The following is a 7135-nucleotide window of genomic DNA, read 5'->3' as shown; positions in this document are numbered from 1 at the left end:
ATGGGATATAACAAACAAAAGATAGCCTTTGAATTGTGATAGACATTTTAGCTTTTGAATGTTTTTACGATACAAGTGATTTTAGATATAGTTTTAAACGAAAAAACTTTGAAAATTAACAGAAATATTTCTTTTTACTTCCTGATTAAAAAAAACTGACAAATATCATATAAAAAACAAATTAAAAATCCACTTAGTAGTTAATTTTAAAAACTGAAAAGTTTATCTAAGTTGTTCTACAAGTTTTTTTTTTCTATTTAAATAAGCTTTTTAAATCAGTCGAAATTAAAACGGCAACTACAATTCCTCATTCTGATATAGGTTATAGAACAATATTATATTTTTTAACCGCTGCGTTATGCATGTAAGCTCAAATTTCCGCTTATTTTTTGAAAACTTTTTATTCAGTACATTACTATTTTTTGTCAATACTGTCTGTCCACACAAACTTTAATAAGCATTAATTGATGTGAAAAGTAAAAAAAAATTGCTTCTCCGTTGTAGCTATTCTTACTCACCGGTAGTAAAACTACGCACAATTTTATTTGTACATTTTATCTTTGATTTTACTACCCATTTGAGCATAATGACTACATTTTAGTTCTTTGATCTTTTGTGTAGTCACATTTTATTAGATTAGATTTAATTAACAACAAGTATTATGACGTCAAAACCATCAGAGGGCTCGCGCAAAACTTAATCCATTTTTATTTCTTTTTAGACATCGGAGAAAGGTTTCACGTCATTCATCGTTGATAAAACATTTAAAAGTAGCTTATAACTACAAATAATATTAATTATCTGCAAAACGTGTCAAAATTAAGTATCAAATATTTTTAAGTTTTAAGTTCCTAAAAAGTATCAAATGAAATGTTTCTTATTCTATTGTCTTTAAGGAAAAAAATACAGACAGTAAACCCATTTTAACTAAATCGAGAGCTTTCAGTACTGAATAGTTTTTTAAACGAAACAATTGTGTAAACAACTTCACAGTAATATTCTAGCATGGAAAGTTATAAGAAGTAAAACTGTTTAAACTTATACAATTTAATTAAAAACCAACAAAAAAATGGTATAGCCCAATTTTAATGTGAAGATTTGCTAGTGTGGTTTTTAAAATTGAAATTATTGTAGTTAAACCTATTTATGCTATTTTATCTTTTTTGCAGTCAATAAAATAGTAATACATTATTTCCTCACATCTCCACTTTACACTTTAGAAAAGATTTTCTGTAAAAGTCGATATAAAACTGTAAATTATTTTTTAGTATTTTGCACAGTGTTTGAAAATTTTTTAAATATCAAAAGTTGTATAAAACCATTTTATAACGACTTTTTTTTAATAAAATTAAATTAAAAAATTCCTTCTTTTAGCGCGGAATAAAAAGTAAACTCTTTAAACTTAACACCTTTATGACTTTTTATGATATTTTGTGACAATTTATTAATTTTTAACGCTTTGTTTAACAATAAATTTTATAAATATTTGTTCAAGTATTTATGGACACAACAAGAATGAGAGTTGTTTTTTCTAGGAGAAAATAAAATACCAACGTATAATTTGTGTTTGGTAAAAAAAATTAAGGGCAATTTCGTTGGGTTGCAAAAATAACTTTATGACCTAATGGATCTTTGATATACCTTCAAACGTGTAAATTTAAAGTCTTGAAGTTTCAAAATACTTTTTACCATTTTTCTACTTTTTATAAATAACAGACTTTATATTATTATCTTATATTAATTGAATCTAGATAATAAAGAAAGAAGTAAATAGAGTAAATATATTCGCTCTCTCATTCTCTCATGCTCCGTTTAAATAGGCATTATGTTGAACTTTCTTTAATGAAAATACTTAAGTTTATTTAAAGTTTTGATTTCAATGACAATTAAAAGTTACAAACTTATCGATTACAAGTAAATAATTAAAAAGAAATATTTTAATTAAAATATTTTTCTTTCAAGGTAAGATCCACTTAGAGCCAAGTTTTAGCAATAAAAGATCATAGTTTGTAAATCCATATGATCATATGTTTGTTCAACTTAAATTAGTAAATCAAACTTTTAACTATTCTATATTAATAAAAAAATATATTCTAAGTTTATAAATTACTAGTACATAAAGTTTTAAACTGAAATAATTAAAATTTAAAGTAACAAACAGTTAACATTATATTTAAGATTAGATTACTAGTATAACTAAATCGCTTTACAAAATTTTATAAAGTTTTTGAATAACATTTTGAATATAAAACCGTTAAAAGTTAGTACAGTCCTTCCGCATTATCTAGCCGTGTTGGGCAAGCTTGTTATTTTGGCCGGGTAACATAAAACATAGTATTTTTTTCTAATAAACTACCTATTTTATAGTATGCATCGCATACAAAAAAAAAAAGACTTAATTATCAAATATTAAAATCTTCATTAGATATTTAAACAGTCAAAGAATAACAAAAACTATAATTAATAAATTTTAAATTAATAAACGAATAGAAACTCAGAAAAGCTTGCAAATGAACAATAAAAAACTGTGCACGAAAACTATGAATTATAACATTAAGTTTGAAAAAATTTTAGAACTGAGATATAACTATAAACTGCTTGCTTAGTCATAAAAGCTGAATTAGTCGTGTATTTATAGTAAAACATTGGTTTTTAATTTAAATTTTGAATTTTAACCAAAAAAAAATTTCAATCGTTTAAACAACTAAAGCAAGATTTTCAGCTGTTAATAGTGTTTTATATAGTAGATTCTACTAAGTAGAAACTACTGAATTAAATGTTATACATATTGTTCTTCTTACTTATAAGTTACGAGGTTTTATTTTAATCTTATAACTTAAAAGTATAAAAAAAACTAGATTTTAGCTGAAATGAAAAATTATTATTCTTGACCAAAATTGGCCCGGTAAGTGAGGAACCGGATAATTGAAGCTGTATTACAATTTTTTATATTTATAATTAAAAATTTCAAGGCAGTTTATTAGGTTTTAATCACAGAACACAGCTAAAAATAAAGTTATCTAATCAATTATTACTAAACTAAAGGTATACAAAAATAAAGTGTTGAAAAGTTAATTGCCAAAATCTTGTCTCTTTATTCCTTAACCAACTTATAAGTTTTCTGATTTTTTATAACAAGCCTTAAGCATTATTTATCCACTTAAGACTTAATTTTTATCGGTAATAGAATTTCATTAAGTTTAAGTTAAATATTTGTCTAGATTTACAAATAAAAACTTAGACTGCCCGGCTTTTACTTGTAAAACCTTTTTTTTAATAATAAGTTTTTTTTTAAATAATCAATACATTTCTTATTGTTTTTAGGTTAATAATGTAGGTGTTCTTAATCATAAAAACAGTTCAAATTAGTAACAAAATACATTAAACAAAAATAAATTTATTTGTAGTTTTTTTATCTTAAAACTAAAATTCTGTTTTAATTTAATCGTTTAGAGAAAAAAAAGTTTAAGTACAGTTTAAAAATTTTAAATATAAGTCTCAACTAGATAAATAATATGAAAAACCTCGTAGAGAATTTATAAATGCTTTTGTCTTTAACAAAAATCTAGTATCACTGCTTAGTAATTATTTATTTGTAATAGATGAAACTCAATAAGAGCTAATAAGCTAACATTTTTAAGCTAACGAAAAATTGTCTTATAGATTAGAAATTATCTATAAATTTTCAATAAATTTTAATCAAAATAACTCCAAAAAAAGGAATTTTTATAGCTGTATATAACTAAATATTTAGCCATTGCCTATTAAATAATCATTTTCCTAGCGACTAGCAAGTGTGCCCCGAGTAATTACCAGACATCTGATAGCCTTGGTGCACTGCAAGACTCCCATAGTGAACGTAGTAAGGGTAAACACTAGTTTGAGGTCGGTTGTGTGGAAGAAAATTCATAAACGGAGGATGAACCATGGGATGAAAGTTTTGAATTCCTCGTTGATGTTGGCTGTATCTGTTTCTCATCATTATTTTAGCAGACATCCCTTGAAATTCTAAATATATAATATGCTGGTCAATTTTTTAAACATAGTGAAATTTTATTAATTTTAATGATTAACTTTTAGTTTCTGCTTTTAGAACTAGTTATTTTTCAAAACAAAAATATTGTTAATAATAAGCAATCATATTTATTTTTGTTTATATACAAACAGCTAGTTAGCTTCTCGATTTTAAGTCAAATATTAATAACATAAAATAGTTTAAGTATTATACCAAATATTTCGATATACCTTGAAGCCTTCTCGCTATAGGATATCTCACTTGCTGTCCTGAATTAAATCCACTGTTTACTTGTATCTGGTCTTGATAGGGAACGTTCATTATTTGCTTTGAAGCTTTAAAAAAATAAATGTTTGTTTTTAATGTTGTTTATATACAAATAGTTATTAATAAGTCATGCTGGTAATAAATAATTTTGAAACTATGTTTTGTTTTAAGAAAAAGGGAGAAAAAATTAAAGTTAAGTTTTTTCTTAATTAATTAACTTATTTAATAAACAATAATTATTAAAAAATTATAAAAGTTAGACAAAAACGATTAAAATAACTTAAAATATTTAACCTGCTCTGTAACGTTGATCGATCATTGGCTGTACAATTCTCCGACGAGCAGTTATAAACCTGTAAAATAGAAAAACTTATTTTGTATTAAATGATATTAACACTTTGAAATTTTGCAGTAAAAAACGTTATCTACACTATTTTCTTTGATAAATATACTTTATTTTAACCTAAAAGACCCTTAATTAAATTTTTATTAGATTTTATTAACTGAAGATCATAGTTAACTTAATTTACTTTTATAAACTGATGATTTAAGAAAACAGCTAGATTTTAAATCTGTGCAGATATATCTCATACAATCAAAAGACCCAAGTATAATCTTTCAAATAATAAGTTTAAATATGACTAAAAATAAAATTATAAATAATTTAAAAACTTTCAAAAAGTTAGTTATGATGGAATTAAGCTCAATCCAAATTAACTGTTACTAACTGCTTTTGTCTTTTATTTCTCTTATGTTTAAATTATAATTACTTGGTTACTTTATAAATTTGTAAAATACTATATCTTGTTAGCCTTTTACGCTACTGATGAGACCTACTCGAAATATATATTTAGTTGACTGACTTGTGCTACAGTGCTAAATGGAAAAACTTTTGCATTTAATTTTGCTTTAAAGTTATAAAATACACATACTACGAAAGTTAACTATATAACTAACCAACTAGCTATTTGTTTTAATGTCAGTCCGGTTTGTCTTGCTAAAATGTTCTTCTGCGCTTCTGATGGATAAGGATTCTAAGTTGATTATAAAATTAAAACAAATATAATATCATCTTAGTAAAATCTAATCAATTATAGTATCATCTACAAAATATTTTTAACTCTTATGTTCATCAGGAATATAAGGCACGGTATTGTTAAGTAAAAGGTATAGTTTAAAATAAAAAATACACTAAAGTAGTACGGATGTTATAAATAGAAATAAATAATTAAGTATTAAATAATCGAGAACAATCGAAAAACGACCAATAACGTTCAAGATCTTTTTAAAATCTTATGTTTTTTTAAACACAAAACTTTAAATTTTTCATACAGTAATGCAATAATCACATACTTTTTAAAGCTTTAAATTCCGTTGCATTTAAGTAAACTTTTATAATCAATTAGCTATAACTATAAGCTGATATAAGCATCTTTCAAAATTTTAATTTACAAATTAAAAAAGATAAAAAAAAAGAGCTATAATTGAAGTTGAGATGTAGTATTAAAATTACACGGCAGTTTTAATGTTTCGCGTGTATGGCAGTATTTTTAAATTTAATTTGTAACTTACAGTCAAGTTTTTAAAAAGCCACGTTCTCAAGATAGTTTTTGTCGATTCTGAAAAAGTTACTCTTGGTTTCCTTTGTTTGTTTTCTACTGCTCCGCTTATGGAAGCTTCACTGTATTCAGAAAGAGTAGATCCTTCAAACTTGTTGCCTAAAAACAACTAGGTAGACATAGACTTTAATTATTTATACTAATACATTCTTAATCATACAAACACTACTTAAAATTCATGTTTTGATTGACTGTTAAAGAAAATAAAAAAAAATGTTATCCTGTTGACCAAATATAACAAAACTTATTTAATACAAAGTTATAACAAAAAATGTATAATTTAATTGCACTTTATTTTGTCAGTCTATATATAAAAAAACTTACCGGCTTTTTAAAATATACAAAGGACTAAGAAATTAGCTAAAATAACTTTTTAAGAATACAATAAAAGATAATTTGTGACATAACTTTTATTGATGTTTTGCACAAAAATATGAATAGATTTATAGAAATTTAGATTTGTTTATAGATAAGTAGTAAAATGTTAATAACAAAACAGAGACTAATGTTTTTACGAAACAAAGAAATTATAGTTTTACTTTGTATTGATACTGTTAAAACTTTTATACAATTTATTAATAACTTATAAACGTTTTTTGAGGTTTCGTCCATAAATTAAAAATTTCCCTCTAAAATGACTAAGTATGATAAGAAACAAAAATGTATTTATACTGTTAAATAATTTCTGTAATTTTTTATTCATTTAAACAAAAATTTGAACTTTGTTTTGAAACTTTCGTTCAGTTTGTTACTTTATTTTAACATATACAAATTTGTATAATTTTTTTCAAAAGATTATTTGTTTAACGGTTTAAAAATTTTCTAATATAATTTTTGCTGTTTTCAGTAGTATTTAGGATTCAAAAATGTTGTTTTTTTTTTCATTGTAATAAAATAATTTAAATTTCGAAACAATTGACATAAGAATGTTAATTAATTCATTTATTAATTGTCAAAAAGATTAATATTAAATAAGTATTTTTGAACGACTTAAATATTTCAATTTTTAATGTAATTCAACTAAAATACTAGCCAAACAAAAACGTTAATTAAAATTTGAAGTATATATGATTTATACATAAGTTTACAAAACAATGTAGATTTTTAATGATTTAAAGTTTGGTTTCAATTAATTTTCTTAACTAATTGTATTTAAAGTTGGTATTAGCTTACCATATGGATTATTAGATTCAAATTTACTTTGCTGCATTAAAGGTTTATCACTGCTAGTAGT

This window comes from Thalia democratica, chromosome 1 (genome assembly GCF_965202585.1).
Source record: "Thalia democratica chromosome 1, ktThaDemo2.hap1.1, whole genome shotgun sequence".
In the NCBI taxonomy this organism is placed as follows: Eukaryota; Metazoa; Chordata; class Thaliacea; order Salpida; family Salpidae; genus Thalia; species Thalia democratica.
This window is presented reverse-complemented; position numbering follows the sequence as displayed.